The sequence below is a fragment of the Eulemur rufifrons genome, chromosome 10, assembly GCF_041146395.1.
Source record: "Eulemur rufifrons isolate Redbay chromosome 10, OSU_ERuf_1, whole genome shotgun sequence".
NCBI classification, from domain to species: domain Eukaryota; kingdom Metazoa; phylum Chordata; class Mammalia; order Primates; family Lemuridae; genus Eulemur; species Eulemur rufifrons.
Window position 1 is genome coordinate 9,082,162 of NC_090992.1, and position 20,072 is coordinate 9,102,233.

The 20,072-nt window shown below is 35.3% G+C and overlaps 1 protein-coding gene across 7 annotated transcripts in view; it reads right to left on the bottom strand.

The window, feature by feature from the left end:
- The window catches only part of NR3C1 (nuclear receptor subfamily 3 group C member 1), a 90,286-nt gene that overhangs the window by 25,530 nt on the left and 44,684 nt on the right, over positions 1-20,072 (bottom strand). The window lies entirely within an intron of this gene.

Consider the following 20,072-nt stretch of genomic DNA (forward strand, 5'->3'; position numbering starts at 1 on the left):
TACAATCAAGTCTCGTTATAGTTATGCCCATGTCTTCTCCTATAGAGTCAAAATAGTTTTACAATCTTAGAGGTTGGTCCTACATCTCTCATTCCCAATGTCGTCCTAGCTGAAACCACAATTTCTTATGACTTAGAAAAGACTAATCCAGATATATCACTTTCTATAACCTTCCTGTCTGCCTTGCAATAAGACTGGATAAACTACTAGTCTTAACAGCGAGGACCACTCTGCCCTCTCCACTGAATGAAAATACACCTTGAGGACAAAGATAAAAATGTGAATCTGCTTCTCTTATTTTTCATTTTGTAAACTTCTCACCACAAGAGTACAGATCTAGTATTCACCAGTGTTTAAAAGATATATAATTTGTTGTTTTGCAAATTTTCAGCTCTCAGAAAAGGTGAAAAAATTGTGCAATGGATATTTTTACCTATATTTACCAATTCTTAACATTTGGTACATTTGCTCACAAAAATGTACTTTAATAAACCAGTGACACAGTGGTCCTTTTAATACTGGAGGAAAAATTATTGCATTTCATATTGGATGATACTGTGGTTTCTAATGTTGTATCTTCCTAAGGAATTTTCCTGCTGACTGTATTTTTTTTTTTTTATTTCAGCATTTTATGGGGGTACAAATGTTTAGGTTACATATGTTGCCTTTGTTCCACCTGAGTCAGAGCTTCAAGTGTGTCCATCCCCCAGATGGTGCGCACGGCCACCCATTAGGTGTGAATATACTCATCCCCTCCTCCCGCCTCCCACCTGCCTGACACCCAATGAATGTTACTACTGTATGTGCAGGTAAGTATTGATCAGTTAATACCAATTTGATGGTGAGTACATGTGGTGCTTGGTTTTCCACTATTCTGATACTTCACTTAATAGAATGGGCTCCAGCTCTATCCAGGATAATATAAGAGGTGCTACATCACCATTGTTTTTTTGTGGTTGAGTAGAACTCCATGGTATACATATACCACGTTTTATTAATCCTCTCATGTATTGATGGGCAATTGGGTTGCTTCCACATCTTTGCCATTGTGAATTGTGGTGTTATAAACATTCTAGTGCAGATGTCTTTTTTATAGAATGTCTTTTGGTCCTTTGGGTAGATGCCCAGTAATGGGATTGTGGGATCAAATGGTAGTTCTACTTTTAGCCCTTTGAGGTATCTCCATATTACTTTCCACAGAGGTTGTACTAGTTTGCAGTCCCACCAGCAGTGTATGAGTGTTCTATCTCTCTGCATCCATGCCAACATTTATTTTTTGAGACTTTTTGATAAAAGCCATTCTCACTGGAGTTAAGTGATATCTCATTGTGGTTTTGATTTTCATTTTCCTGATGATTAGAGAGGTTGAGCATTTTTTCATGTGTTTTTTGGCTGTTAGTCTGTCTTCCTTGGAAAAGTTGCTGTTCGTGTCCTTTGCCCACTTTTAAATTGGGGTTCTTTGATTTTTTTCTTGTTGAATTTCCTGAATTCCATATAGATTCTGGTTATCAGCCCTTTATTCGATGTGTAGCATGCGAATATTTTCTCTCATTCTGTAGATTGTCTGTTTGCTCTTGTGATAGTTTCCTTGGCTGTGCAGAAGCTTTTTAATGTGATCAGTTCCCATTTATTTATATTTGTTGTTGCTGTGATTGCCTTTGGGGTCTTTTTCAGGAATTTAGAATAAAACTGTAATATGTATATAACAGCTAAAAAGAATTTCTATCCTTCTGCTTAAAGACTGTCCATTCCTTTTTTGGTCATGTGTTCTTAAGCAGACCTTCAAAAACATGAATAGTAGCAACCTGTTGATTGTAGAACTCTACATATTAAAGAGTGCTTATCACCTATACAACAAAGTTCATAACCATATCATTACCTCTCTTAGAACTTTTAATTTGTTCTCTAAAAGAGATGGCATTTAGGAATAAACTTAGATTGGGTGTTGTCTCTTTGTCATCCTTTATTGTTGCTTGCTTTTGTTTATTTCAGCCAGTAACAGTACTATATCTCAATTACAAACATGTTCAAACTAATTCACAGAGCAAACTAACTTAAGATATTGTTTTAGTTATCAATCTGGTTAGAAATTATATTTATCAAGTAATAACTTTTTTGTTGTTGTTCTGTTTAGGAATGAAAGTTAAAAGTTAATAATTGTAGAATGATGACTTCACTTATAAATGTTACCTTAAGTTATTAGGCCAGTAAACCCAAAACCTCCACCTAAATTGTCTTCACATGCAGCTTGCTGAACCTTGTAAACTGTCTGCTTATCTAAGAGGCTTAGTCAACAGGACAGCGTTCCCACCACCCCAGTTCTGAGAATAGGCCCCAGGGCTTCACATTGTTCTCTGAACACTGTCAGGAAGAATTTCTTTATGTTTCTGTATCACAAGGCACTGATTTCCCTGCTAGATTTGGGCAAGTGGACTGACTGTATATTGAGAGCCTATAATAAAAGAGAATAACCTGAAATGACTCTGCTGTAGATCTGGCACAAGCCACCGCTGATTAATGGAAACCGGTGACTAATGTAGAAGAGCTGCTTTGGGCCAGAGTTTTACAGAGAAGTAGGAAGGTCCTGGAACACTGAACAGAGCGGTAGTGTGTTGGGGGAGCATAAACTTCCCTGGCTTCTGTTCTGAAGATGCTCCTATTCCTGCTCAGCCAATCTCTGTCACCTGACATCTATTTTTAGGGACCAACCAGCTGTTTGTATATTTAGTTTATGGAAAATGAGTACATTATTTAAAGATCTGAAAGGTAATTCTGTAATGTTTTCTCAACAGTTTTATACACACACAACGTCTATTTAGATTTTAAATAGTGCTTTGTAGGACTTTATAGTTTCAGCTCTCAATAACCCTGTGAAAAGGACGTCATCACCCTTCATGAGGTCGTGCAGGCAGTGGCAGTGGCAGGTGGTTGATTAGGGATCCTGTCTGTGGTTAAACTGACATGTTTCAATCCCAGCTGTTCAGACCCCACTTAACAGCTTCTCTGACCCTTGGTAGGTATCTGCTACTTGGAGCCTCAGTTTCCACACCAATAAACGAGGAAGGAAATCACCTGTGTGTATGTGGTGTGAAAATAAGACACCATAGTCTAGTCTAGTACACAGCTCCAGCATCTAGCAGGTGCTCAACACATGCTCATTCTTTTCCCTCTTAGGAAAACTGAAGATTTTGTGAATAAGCATTACATAAGTATTATGTAAAGAGAAGGTAGTATTAAGTCTAAAACCTAGGACAGTATTCCCAAATTCTCACTTACATATTAGAACATATGCAAACCGTGTTTAGGCCACTCAGCTGTGAGCTACAGATAACAAAAGGGAAAGTAAAAACTAAATGAACAAATGGATTGATAGGTTCCAGATTCTTAGCTACTGTTCTAAGTCAGGCTTTTGGCATCCCTTCAGGCAGTCATTCTGAGCTACATCAGATAAGAACTGAGTACATGGAAAGCTGCCAGGTGTACCACAGACATCAATGGAAAAAAATCAGTTTTGGTCACACAAATATGAGGATTATAATGACTTATAATGAACACCACTGGAAGAAATGGATGAATGCTAAATGGTATTCAGTTGTAGGTGCGGCCCTATGATATTGCTATAAGGGCTGGGGTACAACAGAATGGTCAGAACTCAAGGGAAAACCATATGGAATTGCCATGTTTTATTAAGGATACATGGCAGAAGAAATCAAAAGTATACTATAATAAGAGTGCATATTTCACCCCTTTTAAATGGGAAAGCTAAAATGTCTGGGTCTTAAGGGCATCGTTATCTGTAATAGTAACTGATCAATGTGTGTTTACAGCTGTGCCAAACATTCTAAAGATGCTAGAAAGTTCCATTATGAACTGACTATACTAGGGTGCTTTCTTTAAGTGGGGACAGAATGGTTGTTCCAGGTGAATACTTGAATGCTGTTGGTTCCCAGTGAGAATGGCAAGTGTGCTAGACACTGAGTCGGTCATTCCTGAGGCTACTGAGTTTACATTAGAATTAGGAGAGACAAAAACCTGCATAAAGCTGGGTATTTCCATTTAATTTTCTTGCAAGTAATGCAACTGATGAAAGGAGGATCATGGATAAAACAGTCATGAACATTATGAAAGTTAATCATATACCTTGAGAAGCATGTAAAATATGTAGGTAAATTTCATTCATTCATTCAGCAGATACTTCTGGCACCTGAATGCCAGGCACTGTGAGGATACAGAGCTCATATCACACTTGAAATGATAATAAACCTTGAAACTTTGATCTATGAAGGAACAGCAGAATTATTTTTTAGCTGCCTCTGTGTCACAATACTACTGGGAAGAGAATCAGCTGTACAGACAGACAAATATGGGTTTGAATCCTAGCTCCAGTGCTCTGATAGCTGTGTGACAGTGGCCAGCTGACTTAACCTCTTTGAGTCTATTCCCTCCTTAATACCATTTTAAGGGGTCTTATGTAGATTATATGTTAGAGTTAGTAATATATAAAGCACTGGGTACATACCAGCTGATCGTCAAGCACTAGTTTTTTTACCCTACCCATTTTCTCTACTCCACCCACCCCCAACTCCTCCTTCCCTCCTGGAGAATCCCAGGGAAACAGGGTGCTATGTCCTTCCTCGTTAATGGTCCTCCAGAAGGTTAAGTTCAGATATTATAGAGATATTCTTTTTTGATACTACACAAAAATTCAACAATTTAGTTTTTTAAAGTTTAGTGTTGTTATGTGGAATCTGAAACCATATCAATGAACTTTTGATAACATAACTCTGTTACATTAAAATCCATTGGTCTGTCTTGCACTTTGAATGGATCTTTTACCCATGCATGATTTTGCAATATCGTGTGTTAGTCATTTGTAAAATATTGGTTCACTGAGTTACGCAGATCTTCCAAATGTTGACACAGTTCACTATATAATATAACAGAGTCATTGTTTGTCAAACTCACAGTGGCAGATAAAAGTCTTCCGAAATTCTAATTTTTGTTTGAAACCTATATTTTATCAATTGGCAACAAATACTGTCAGTTATTTTCCTTAAAGTGCTACATTTACTTCAGTTTTTGAGGAAACATCTGCCAAATACCCAAGGTTGAAAACCATAGTTTATCTCTCCTGCTATTCCATTAAAAAAGTGGCTTGTTTTAATTCACAACTTAATCTTACACATGCTTTGCTTTGAGACAGCCATCAAATGCTATAAGCAATGTAAGTGCTTTATGCATCTTCCCATTTTGTCACACAGATATTAAAAAGACACATTTATTCAGGGCTGAGACTTAACAGAATTAATATTTTTGCTTCCTCAAGGATATTAAGTAGAACTGACTTTTTCTTTTCATAATGAGTGCATGACAGTGAATACAATGACTGGTATACATTAAGACACCAACAATTTTGTCATCTTTGCCTTTGTACCATTATTGCAAATGTAAACACAGTGAAATGGCAAAGTCTGTATTATCATGAAAATTATTCTAAAAGGGTCTTGGGGAATCCCAGGAGTCTATGGACCAGACTGTGAGAACTGTTGTTTTGGAGAATAGTGAGTGCAGACTCTAAAGCAGACAGGCTACAATTTATAACCTAACTCTGCAATGGAGTAGCTTTGGTGACCTTTTAATTTCTCTCAATTGCAATTCCCTACTTCTAACTAGAAACAGTAATGTACCTGGCAAAAGGATACAGTATTGCTTACTAAATTAGAGGCTCCCTCCACCCCCACATTAAGAGACAGAGATGCCAAACTATTACTAACACAAATGGTGTGAATGGCATAGTCTTCAATTTAAGTGAATTCAGTCAACAGTTTTTCAGTGTAATACAAGAACTCCATTTGGGAAAAACAAAAAGGTTATCACCTCAGAAAGCAAGTATTAATTAACATTGAAAAAAATCCTGGAAATACAACTGCTACATCTGGATTAATTTTTAACAACTACAAATGGAATATGTATTTATTGGCTTGTCAGTTTTTGTCCAAATACCATAAGGCAGTGGTTCTCAACAGGGAGCAGTTTTGCTCTCCAGGGGATATTTGGCACTGTCTGGAGACATTTGTGTTGTCATAACTGGGGAAATGCTGTTGGCATCTAGAGAGAAGCAGCGAGGGATATTACTAAACATGCTACAATGCACAGGACAGCCCCACAACAAAGAATTACCCAGCTTCAAATGTCAACAGTGCTGAGATTGAGCAACCCTTGCCATAAAGCTTTAAGCAACATAAAGTGGAGAAAAAAAGAAAATTTAACAATGACCAGAAACATTTTAAAACCTTCTAAACTATCTTTAAAAATGGAGCACCTGCTCTACCAAGGCAGTCCTAAATAGTGTTTGATTCAAGACAAGTCTAACAAGAGATTCAAAACAGAGCTGAGGCCAGGGACTAGACAGGCCTAGTTATCAATGACAGGATTAGCGTGAGTCAGTAATTTATTTTTCCTCTAGCACTTAACACTAAAAGGTGGTTTTTACACATTAAAGTCACCTGTACTTTTCTTATCTTTGTTCATTAGGAAAAATGTAAATACTCAGCTGCACACACCAGGCGATCATACTGCCCATTTATCTCTGCTTTACCTTAAGGATGACTGGGGTTTTTTTGATAATAAGCTATGGAATAGTTTTCAAATCAAATAGAAAAATACTTTAGGGGAAGGCTTTCATAACATTTCTATTAAATGATTTTAGCAGAATGCATTTTATCTTATTTAGCAAGCAAAAAAAAAAAAAAGACTGATTATTCTCTTTACATTGGAGGTTTCTATTAGTTTCAACTTGGAGACAGTTCCTCAAAACTGTGGTACTTTTTTTTTAAGAGATAAGATCTTGCTACATTGCTCAGGTGGGCCTCAAAATTCTGGGCTCAAGGGATCCTCCCACTTCAGCCTACCCAGTAGCTGGGACTACAAGCAGGAGCCACCCTGCCACTGTGTATCATTTATACCATTCATCTTAAGGAGAGGGTTACAACAACAAAACCTACAGATGGAGAGAATTTTCAGTAAAGGTTAAGTGAAGAAAGAGATGTCTTTCTCAGACCTCTGAGACAACCAGTGTCCTGCCACTCAATGTCTCTGAGCTTGGTTTCTTTGTCCGTAAAATGAAAATCTTGAATCTATTAATAAACTCCAAATGGGCCATATGTTCCAAGGTGGGTTTAGTGATGGAGAAATGGAGAAGAATACACTTGGATCTGTAACAGGCTTCTCTGGTCCCGTATATTTATTTACATGGAGAGAGAATATGGTCAGCTTATCTATGCGTCTCAAAGTCTAATCTGTTTCACAGAAGAAATAATGTATTTCTTTCTCACTGGAAGATTTGATCCTCAGTCTGGTCATTGTATTAGGTAATTCAGTTTCTAACAGCTGTGTCATTTTCCACTCTTCAAACCACGTTTCAAAGATGGAGGAAAACACTTGTTTCTACCTCAAGTATGACTATAACTTATTTCTAAATATATCTTATTCCTTTCTTAAAGAGATTTGAATTTCTCTATGCTTAGTAACCCTGACTTAAATGCAGATGTTTTGCCAGTTCCAACCCTTTTCCCACGTCCCATTTCTTACTCCTTATAACACTATGTCATGTACCTTTTCCTTCCAGTCCACTCTGACTGCCACCATCTCTTTCCATTCCATCCCCCATACTGCTACAACTCTTTTTTCCCATCATGATTAAAAATCTCAGAGGCTCCTCCATTATATAGTGCAAGCTCAATACGGCCCACAATTTTGTTCCTCTTTCATTCTCCAATCATATGTCTTCCCCGTCTTCCACACAAACCATTTGGTTTCTTTATCGTTTCAGGGATCCTGTATTCTATAAATATTTGTCGTGTGCCTAATATGAATATTTGCCACATTTCTCCTGGGATCTTTTGCTAAGATCTCTTCCCCCAACCTGGAGTCTCCACCATGGCATTTCTGATCCATGATAGCATCTAGATTCCCTAAAACTTTGCCATGTAGCACTTTATACAGATGATCCTGTTACCTTTTTTTTTTTTTTTTTAATTTTTATTTTGAGATAGGGTCTTGCTCTGTTACTTCAGCCAGAGTGCAGCAGTGGTGTGATCATAGCTCACTGCAACCTTGAACTCTTGGGCTCAAGTGATGCTCCTTCCTCGGCCTCCCAAAGCACTGGGACTATAGGTGTAAGCCACTGCACCCAGCCCTATGTTACATTTTGATGTCTGTGTATCCTGTTTCTACAGTAATTTCTGTTAGGTAGGGCCCATGTCTTTGACCACTTCGTATCACCAGTATCTTGTACAATGTTCAGTATATGTTATATTTTATTTAGCTTATTTATATTCTATCTGTGCTACAAAAGAATTTGAGGCCCCTAACATTATAGATATTTATGAGATTATACCTGGAATGTAAGTATCACCTCACCACTACTAGGCACTACTACTCAAGTTGTTTCTTTACATGCATTATCCCATTTAATCCTCTCCACAGATGTATGAGATGGGTCCCATTTTCGACATTTACAGATGAGGAAATAGATTCAGAGTTGACTTGCCTAAGGTGACATAGTAGTTTAACTAGAAAAGTCAGGATTCAAACCCAGCTCTTTCTGACATCAAACTCAATGTTCATAACTAATCTTCACCCTCCTCTACTATAATAAATGTCAGAACTGAGAAGCTGAGATATATCCAGGTCTTCAGGTTGAGGAACAATGCCTTCCACTTTGTAGGCTGAAGCTTGATGTTTCAATAATATAAAGCAAAAGGTCGCAAATTCCCCATGCCTGCTTTTAATCATGATCTACAAATGAAGATTTTTGCCCAAATGCTGGTCAGATAGGTAAAAACATTTGCCTTAAAAACGTGTCACAATCTGTTTGACTAATTTTCAAATGTTCTACAAACTTATATGTATCTCATATTGCACAATTATTAATAGCACAGTTCCTAAATCCAACAGACATAAGAACAAAAGGAAATGGAGAATAGTTGTCTAGATTCATATTTATTTCAGTATAAAGGAAGGAAAAAACCCTTAGACCCAACCTCAACCTGAGTTAAGGCTACACAGTCTTTCTTCCCTCAGTCAAAGGCCAAGGCTTAATTCTTCAATTTTTAGATTCTCACATTAGTGTGAGAACTTCTTGGTTTCTCTGTCATGCCAGTATACCAGATGAGGGGTTTTTTTTTTTTCTATATAAGTTTTCCTCATGTTTTGATTTCACACTTCAGTTCCTAAATATCTGCTTAAAGAATTTAAAGGAATAATTTTAGGTACACAGTCCCCTTTTATCTGTGGTTTTGCTTTCTGAAGTTTCAGTTACCTGCAGTCAACTGTGGTCTGAAAACATTAAATGGAAAATTCCAGAAATAAGCAATTCATAAGTTTTAAATTGCACGCCATTCTGAATAGCGTAAAATGAAATCTTGTGCCCTGGGACATGAATCATCTCTCTGTCTAGCCGCTAGCATATCCACTCTGTAGATGCTCCCTACCCATTAGTCACTTAGTAGCCATCCCTGTTGGCAGACAGACTGTCATGGTATTGCAGTGCCTGTATTCAAGTAACCCGTATTTTACTCATTAATAATAAAGACCCCAAAGCACAAGAGTAGTGATGCTGGCATACTGTTACAATTGTTCTTTTTAAAAATTAGTTATTAGTAATTTATTACTGTGCCTAATTTACAAGTTAAACTTTATCATAGGTATGTCTAGGAAAAAACATACTATTTATAGCGTTTGCCACAATCCATGGTTTTAGGCACTTACTGGGAGTCTTGGAACATACCCCTTAAGATAAGGGGCGACTACTGTATTTATTAAATAGTGAAAACACTGGCAAACTTGTCCCTAGAAAAACAAGGAGGAAAGAAATAAGAAAGTAGTCTTTAGAATGATGTAGAAGTTATTCAGGGGATATCTGCAATACAGCCAGTTAGATGAAAAATTTAAGACTGAAAAGGTTTTTAGCAGGTGAAACAAAATGCCTCTTTCACAAAAATAATCGTATCAGAAACTATTGATTTGTAATTCTATATGTCAAGCTACACAGCTAGTTGATTTACATAAATATATTATCTTAAATCATCCTTACTACTAAGTCTGTTTTAGAAATGAGAATACAGAAATTAGGCCATTTGTTTGCCCTAAGTCTCATTATAAGGAACCACCTGGATTTGAATCCAGCTCTGATTCCAAAATCCATGCACCCTCGTGACTGTTGCATGGAGGGACCCGCAGGGTAATATCCGCTAAGACTGATAGAGTTTTTAAAGATTATGTGGGTCCGCAAGTAGATAGTTTGAGGTAAAGTTAAACATCAAAATTAATTTGTTTTTCTTCCTCCTGACTATCCTTGGTATCACAATGGAGTAGAAATGATCTATAATTAAAAGATACAGAAGTATTTAGGTCACTTCCTTTTTTTCTTTAGATCCTTATTATGTCGATTTAAATTAGCATATTGGCATTCTCAATTAAGATAATGTTGTGCTAGCTATTAAAATACTAAATTAACATGGAGACCACATACCAAAAATATGAAAGTAGAAACAGGTTTATATAACACCAATTTTGCCCTTAGAGATGCTTTGAAGCACATTATTATATGTTTGACTAATATATTAAAGCCTAGAATTTTGAGGGATAAATTTAATTTTTCTGAAATATAGTGCTTTACTAAAGTATCAGGTTGGGCATATATGATGACACCAATAGTATTTTCGTACTGCTTTGGAAAATGCTTAACAGTTCATTTAAATAAAATGAACTTCATATTATATAGCCTGAACTAAAGGGAGTTAGTTACCTAACCATACTATCACTTTTATAAGTAGAAGATTTATATCTATTCCCTAGAAAAAAGTTATGGATGTAAATTAACATGTCATCTTATGTTGAACAGATTGATAAAGCCAAAAAATTTCTAGTTATTCAATTTAAAGGGCACTAAAGTACCATAATTTACACATTCAACTCAACTATATAATAATAGTTCCATTTATTTAGCATTTCTTATGTGCTTGGTGCTTGATCTACATATTCTATAATCCTCATCCTCATTACCACCGCAAAAGTAGATGTCACTAATCCCATTTGACAGATGCAGAAACTAAGACTCAGAAATGTTAGGGAATTAGTCCCAGGACCCTATATAATATATCTATTAAATGGCACAGTTTAAATTTGCATTCCAGATTCTAAGCTTGCTGCTGTTTCATTTTTAGCACATGCCAATAATAAACTTTTGGCTTTCAACGGTATGGTAGATTAAATTAGAACAATATTATAATGATAATAACTACACAATGTTAGAGCTCCTCTGTTTCACAGAAACTAAGGTCAAATGATACCCAGAGTAATAGCTACGGCAGGTATAAAATTAGTATTTTTTACCAGTAACCGATTTATTATTCACTTATCCTGCATTCTCCAGCTATAGATAAAAGGGCTGACTACATTTTAAAAAATACATGTGAATTGTTCAAAAATTCAGTACGTTCCTGTACTCTGAGAAGATCCTCTTGGTAAATTACACAATTAAGTATCAGTCAAAACATACTGAAAAAAATATTGTGTTATGGTGGACATAGAGAGTGGGTTAGTAGACTCTGGAGACTTAAGAGTATGGGTTGGGGGTGACGGATGAGCAATGTACACTATTCTGGTGATGGTTACACTAAAAGCCCAGACTTTACCACGGCCAACCGCAATATATCCATGTAACAAAACTGCACTTGTACCCCCTAAGTACATTTTTAAAAATATATTATGGCATTGTATATAATGTAGAGGGACTCAGATATTTGCCAACATATATTAATACATTTTCTCAATATAATTCATAACAACAGAGTGATAAGCAATGAAAATTATTGTGTAGTTTCACTTTTGCAAATTTAGCAATAGAAAACAAGTTTTGGTTTTGTTTTCTCCACAACCGAAATAAGTACAGATTACTGTATACTGTAGTTCATTTTAGAGTGTTCATTAGAAAAGTAACGTACGTATGTTTCTTCTAAATTGGCATATGCTAACATTTTAGAAACCATATGGTAATAGAAAAAACCTTTAAAGCAACTGATGATGTGATTTTTGTTTTAAAGTTTTAGGGATGGTCTTCAGAATGTAAAAACTGCAAGGGCAGAAACAGGCAGCACTTTTTTGAGAAGAAATAAATGGTAACTGGTGTTGCAGTGGGAAAGGTGCAATCTGGAAGCCTTAAAATTGATAAGCATTTATAAGCAAAATAATAGTAGTGCTACTTTTAATCTTCATTTTACCTAAAATACTTTATAGATTTAAAAGTAAAACCAATACTATAGTCTCTCCAATTTATTTTAAAAGTTCTGTCAAAGTTTGTATCTTCATAAAAGTATTGCAAAAATTGTTATTTTTAACTAAACTAATCCCTTCTTTGAAAGAACATGCACGTCAGCCATTAGAAAGCATTTTCAAACTTCATTCTCATATAAACAGTTCTGCCTGCAGGAAACAGAAGCTGCTGAAATACCACTGCAGATTGGATACTCTCATCTAACGACACCTTCGAAGTCTACAGAGAAAGGGAATCTTTGAAAATGAAATCCTCTGTTTAATATTCACTCATTCTTAGAGACAGGTCCCACTCTGTCACCCACGCTGGAGTGCAGTGGTGCAATCATAGCTCACTGTAACCTTGAACTCCCGGGCTGCCTCAGCCTCCCGAGTAGCTGGGATTTCAGGTGTGAGGCACTGCTCCTGGCTCTCATTTTAAAATTTAAATATTACCAAAGTTATTTTTAGACTTGTTACTTTCAATAAAATCACTTCAAAAAACTTCATAATTAAAGATAGTCAAACAAATCCAATAAAGAATTACAGGATTTTTTTTTTTTGAGGGGGGTTGGAGGGGAGAAAAGGAACAGATAAAACAATGACTCTGACAAAATTTTCATCCATAGTTTAAAACAGGACACAAAACATCTACCACCTGACAAAACATGAATCACAAAATTGATATTTTAAGGATATGTCATTAATTTGTAGCATAAATAGCTGGCAACCCTAGACTGTTTCACTGTTGATAAATGATTCTCCCATATTATCTTTAATACTGAAAGCTAACAAGTGTTCAGAACATTAAAACAATACATCACAATATAAACTATTACCTGTTAGTCAATGTATAAGGTTAGCTGTACCAGGATTATTTAAGACAGTTTGGACACTCTGAGTGTTCTTTTTCTTTTCCTTTTTTAAACTTATCCATCACTTTCTGTAAGAACCACATCTGAGCTATAGGAATTAAGAGTACAGAGACCAATTGAAAGAGGAAAATCTTTTCAAATTACAATGGAAGTGCTTAGGGAAAGTTTTCCGAGTCAGAGTGGGGAGGAAATCTGCCTCTGTCCCTGCCCTCAAAAATAGGGGCAAAAGGGTATAGTCTCTGAGAAGCATCTCCAAAATACTAATTTTTCTCACAGAGCCTGAAGAGAATAAAATGATACAAAGGAAAAGGTTGTTGTGATTTCTGAAATGCAGCATAAACCTCAAACCTGAAAAGAATGAGAAACAGTGACTTAGGGAAACTGACACAATAGAGAACATGAGGGCTCACACCTTCTTGTCACTGCAGGAGGTAGCAGAAACGACTGGTTGACTCTGTTTTTGGGCCAGAGGGTCCCATTTTGAACAGGAGGCAACTTGCTTCTCTCCCTGCTAGCATCAACAATATCATATACAGTAGAGTGGTACATGCCAGGGCAATTCCAACTGTAGGCTTGCCCCATTTTTCACTTATGTGGGAAAAGAAAACTGAATAAACTCAATGCAACCATGATCCCTACACTGAGGAAAACTCACTACTGTATCCATAAAGCCCAAACTGTTTTTTCCTAGTTCATTTCTTTGTATCTAATCCATAATCTACTCTAAGATTATTGCCTTAAATTCACTTAGAAATATACTAGATATAATAAAAAAATTTGTCCAATGAAGCTAAATTAGAAGATACTCTTTAAATTATAAAAGTTATATATATTTAGTTTAAATTAGAAAATAAAGCCACCATTCTTTTGTTAGAGAAAACCAGCACTTTCATACGTAGCCTTCATATAAAAAAAAACCCCTGCATATATTTATTTTGGGGCTAACACTATAGGTGACTATTTTATACCCTGCTTTTTATATATGAGGCACTGTTCATTTATTTTTACTTAACATTTTGAGAAAAATTCCTCTATCAGTAGATAATATTTTACTACATGATTCTTTAATGGGTTACAAAGTATTTAGCTATAACTTACTATTCCCCCATTATTGGTCATTCTTCGTTTTTTCACTGTTATCAATACCACTCATACACCTTTACAAACATGATTATTTCCTTAAGTTAAATTCCCAGAAAGGCCAATGGACAGGTTTAGGGTTTTCCACATGTATTGTTAAGCTGCTTCCCCTCCTCTGCTCCAGGAAAGTATGCAAAGCCTGGGCATATGCATTTCCCCACATTCGCTTCTAAAAGAAAACAAATCTGGTGACCTGTTAGTTGATGAACATTGCTTACTTTTCTATTGGGATGTTTGTCTTCTCTTGATTTGTAAGATTGTTTTAGATATTAAGTACTTCAATACTTAGTCCATTGAGGACATATCTATAAAGCCCTAATTTTAAATCAAAATTTAAAATATTTCAAGTCCGATAGTATAAGCTGTGATGTTCAGAGCTCTTACTGTTGCTCACGTGATACTTTTTAAAACCATGTCACTGTTTTAAGTGTATGTGAGCTTGAAAATAAAGTGACCAGCCAAATGTAGTTCTAGTTAAAGATGCTATATTTAACATATGCTTTTATTTTGGCTTCCTCCAGAACCCAGTAAAATGAGAGCAATGGCATTTGTTTTTAAAGTCATAAACTTCTAAGAAGAAAGACAAAAGAGAAGAGATAGACCAGCAACAGTTTACAAGGTAGAAAATAGATGGACAAGAAGGATTGTTGGTTTCCTGGGATCTGTTAAGTTAACTGCAGGGAAAGCTAAGCAGCAACCTAATTAATATGACAAAGCTTCCAAAAGGCTCAAAAATTTGGGGTAAAGGCAAGGGGTCAAAATCAGGAAGACTGGTTCAAAGTCTTTTTAAGAACATTTATAGGTTTCTTTTTATAGAAACAGCAGGTCAAGCTAAGGGTGCCAGCCTGCCTGCCAAAAACTAAAATGTTAGATAAAACATATTTTTTAAAAAAATCTCCTTAAAAGAACCAGCATGCTGACAAAATGATAAAGAATAGGCCACAGCTAAGGGAAAGCACCCCAGCTACCTGTGCTCTAAGAATACTTACAGATTTAGGCAAATTTGAGTTTCAAGTAAAAGGATAGAAAACCCACTAGAAAAATGGACCAAAAAAACTTATATAGATACTTTACAGAATAGGAACTCCAAATGGCCAATAAACATATGAATAAAGTTATTCAGCTTCATTAGTAATCAAGAAAATGCAAATTAAAACCACAATGAAATACCATTACACACGCACCAGATTGGCAAAAATAAAACATTTGACCATAAAGAATGTCTAAGTTTAAAGGGCACAATCACTTTGGAAGACAGTTTGGCATTATCCAATAAAGTAGAAGACAAGAATGTTCTAAGGTCCAGCAACTCCACCACCAGACATGTACTCATAAAGAAATTAATGGGCATACACAGCAAAGTGTATATGAATGTTGGCAGCAGCATTTTTTGTAGTAAACCAAAACTATAAACTACTCAACTGTTCATAATAGTGGAATGGATAAATAACCATCTATATATCTTGCTATCTCTGAGGATATAATTCTGTACAGCAGTGAACAAATTACAGTTATATATTACAATATGGGTAAATTGTACAATGTTGAGTGAAAGAAGCAGCAAAATAATAGTTATTCTATTCATAGAAATTCATATAATCTATTCATATGGAATTCAAAAACATACAAACTACGCTATATTGTTTAGGGGTGGGGGTGTGTGTGTGTGTGTGTGTGTGTGTGTGTAGTAAGAAAAGAATTACCGTATTTGTTAGGATAGTGGTTACCTCGGGGGAGAAGGAGCAAAATGGGAATTAATCTTGTAAGGTCATACTGCAGGCCTCCAAGGTGCTGGCAGTATTCTATTTCTTGTCCTGGTTGGTAGTTATCCAATGCTAGCTTCATAATTATTCATTAAATTGCATATACAATCATACGCCACATAACATTTCAGTCAATGATAGACGGCATTTATGACGATGGTCTCATAAAATTTTAATGGAGCTGAAATATTCCTATCACCTAGCAATGCTGTAGCTGTGGTGATGTTGGCGTTAACAAACTTAGCGAGTTGCCGGTAACATAAAAAGTATAGCACATACAGTTATGCACAGTACATAATAGTTGATAATGATAATAAATGACTGGGTTACTGGTTTAGGTATTTACCATGTTATACTTTCTATCTTAGGGTATACCCTTTGAAACCTATTTTTTTTTAAGCTAACTGTAAAACAGCCTCTTCAAGCAAGTCCTTTAGGAGGTATTCCAGAAGGCGGCATTGTTACCACATGAGATGACAGCTTCATGCATGTTACTGCCCCTGAAGATCTTCCGGTAGGGCAAGATGTTGATGTGGAAGACATGATATTGACAATCCTGACCTTGTGTAGGCCTAGGCTAATGTATTTGTGTCTCAGTTTTTAGCAAAAATATTTAAAAAAATAAAAAACCTTAAAAATAGAAAAAAGCTTATAGAATGAGGATAGAAAAAATATTTTTTGTACAGCTGTACAATGTGTTTGTGTTTTAAGCTGTTACTACAAAATAGTCAAAAAATTATTGAAGAAAAATTTTTAAAAATAAATTTAGTGTAGCCTAAGTGTACAGTGTTTATAAAATCTACAGTAATGTATAGTAATGTCCTAGGCCTTCACATTCACTCACCACTCACTCACTGACTCACCCAGAGCAACTTCCAGTCCTACAAGCTCCATTCGTGGTAAGTGTCCTATACAGACATACCACTTTTTATCTTTTGTATGGTATTTTTACTGTAACTTTTCTATGTTTAGATATACAAATACTTACCACTGTGTTACAGTTGCTTACAGTATCCAGTACTGTGACATGCTGTACAGGTTTGTAGCCTAGAAGCAATAGCTATACCATATAACCTAGTTATTTAGTAGGCTATACTATCTAGGCTTGCGTGAGACACTCTACGATGCCTGCACAACGACCACATTGCCTGACAACTCATTTCTCAGAATGTATCCCCATTGTTAAGCAACACATGGTTGTACATGTGTTTTATTCATCCTCATGTATGTATGGTTTCATAGTGAAAACTTTTTTTAAATTCAAAATAAAATACATAGGAAAAAAACACATAACTTAATCCCTATATTACATTCCCTACTAGTCTTTGATGATTATTTCCTTCCTTTTGCTGTCTACGTTTTCTCTTTCTGAAACTCCATGACTAGTCCTCTGATTCTCTCATCTTACCCTCTATTTTCCATCTCTGTCTTTTTGCTTTTATTTCTGGGATATTTTCTTACTCTTACTTCTCCTTTATTGAGCTTTTTATTTTTGCTATCATCTTCTTAATTTCTAAGAGTTCAGTTTTATTCTCTGAATGTTCCTTTTTTTTTTTTTTAACTCCTTATTCTTATTTGGTGAATGCAGTATTTTTCTTATCTCTGAGGATATAAATGCTACGTTTGCGGGAAGTTTCCTTCTCTATGCGTATTTATTTCAACCAAGATGATTCCTCAGTTGTTTGTTTTGATCTCTGTTTTGAAACTAGAAATTATCCTTCCTTTCACCCTATTCATCCTCTCCCTTCTAGGCAGAAGATTGGAGGCCTTTCTCCATAAAGATCAAAATAGAGGGGGGCTCTGGACTAAGGGATTCCAGACACAGTTGAGGGTATAGAAGTATCTTACGAATAACAGGAGGTTCAAGCGAGCTGTTACATACCCAGTATCAATGGCATTCATACAATGTGAAGAACAGAGAAAAAAAGATTGAAAAAAAATTAACAGTTGGCAGGGACTTGAGAGAAAATATCAAATGGCGTAATGTACAAATAAATGGAGTTCCAGAAGGAGAAGACATGAAAATAGAGACTAAAGACATCTGAAGAAATAATGGCTAAAAAGAAATTAGAATTACTCATGAATTTAGCATGGTCACAGGGCACAATATACCAAAAAAAAAAAAGAAAAGAAAAAAAAAATCAGCTCTATTTCTATATTGCAACAAACAATTGGAAAATGAAATTTACAATTAATGCCATTTGTAACTGGATCAAAACACACATACGCAATAAACTGGGGACAAAATATGTGTAAGAGCTTTACAAGGAAAACTAGAAAATACTGCTGAAACGAACTAAAGAAGGTGTGACTAAATGGAAGGATATATAATGTTCCTGGATTGGAAGACTCAACAGAGTTGTGTCTCTTATCCTCAAATTGATGTATAAATTCAATGTAATATCAATTATAATCCCAACAGGCTGTGTGTGCAGAAATCAACAAACTGATTATAAAATTTACATGGAAATTCAAAGGACCTAGAAGAGTCTTAACCGGGACCCTACCTTCTGGGGGAGGGCTAATTATCTCTTGAAAGCTATTATTTTAAAAAACACATTGATTCATTTATTAAATACTTTTGAGTAGCAGGAATTAAATATAAATAATAAAGGCAGCTCAGCCAACAAAATTGAATCAGTTCTTCAATCTGTGGGCATACATAAAACTTTTTCAGATATTTGATAAGCTGCTGTAGTTTCAAAATGGCCCAACTAATATATTACTTGATTTAGTAAAAAGCCTGAAATGTATTAACTAAGTCACAGCCACATACACAGAATGAGCAATAGGATAATGGAATGTTAAAGGAAAGCAAACCAATTTAAAGGAAACTTCATTTTGCAAAGGCTTGTTTGGATCTGTTAACTCAAAATCAAAGGTGTTCTTTAATTTATGAGGTTCTCATTTGAGTACTTTAAAAAAATTAATGGTAAATCTCTGAACATAGTATTCCTGGGGAAAAAAATTAATGGTAAATGGTCTAATGGCTTATAGTATTATAAAAGGAGATGCTCTATTTAAGCAGTTATTAGAACAATGGTGATTTTGAGAAGAGTTGAAAACAAAAATCAGTCACGCAATAACCAGAATGCCAAAAAAAAAAAAAAAAAAAAAACAAAAATAGAAAGAAATACATCTATCACTGGTCTTTCCAGGGACATCTGCATACATGGCTCACAACTTCCCCAGGTGGAATCCCTTTCAAACATAAGACAATCCTTCTAATTGCCAAAACTCTTCTAACAGAACATGAGTATCATATCCTTTAGTATTAATCTATGTATTTTTTACAACCAGAAAGTTGAAAGTGAAATGACATTAAATATTTAATATAAACCTTTTCTTAAATATTCTTACAGAAGTATTATTCTTTAGTTATTAAAGTAGAATTCGTGGGAAAGAAAAGACCTACTTCTAATAAACTGTGGCTGAATATAGATTTAATTTACAACAGATAACATATGCTAATGTGCACAATTTTTATTTTGAATTGAACTGAAATGTTAGTGCTATGGGCTTGACATCAACGATTTATAACAAAAAAAAAAAAAGAGAGAGAAGAAGAGAGAAATGAACATCTTTCATCAGATCACGTCCTGGCTCACATCCATTTGGTGCTTGTCCAGGATGATGCAACTGTTGAGTTATACGCTGTCCCACTGACGTCATGTTCAAAATGACAAATTGGTCTCAGACCTTCAACAGCCAAAACAGTATAAATAACAAAAAGGTGCCATGCAGGTGTTTCAAACAAAAACTATTTTCTTAGAAATGTATTATATTTCAAGAATAACAATTTCTTTGCTTTTGGTTACTTCAATCTGTTAATTTTTTATGATCATAAAAAATTAACAAATAAAAAATTATCAACTTATGTTGATAATTTATGTTGATAAAACTATCAATTTATGTTGATAAAAATTTATCAACATAAAAAATTGATACTAACTCTCACTATGTGTCAGGTACTGTGCCA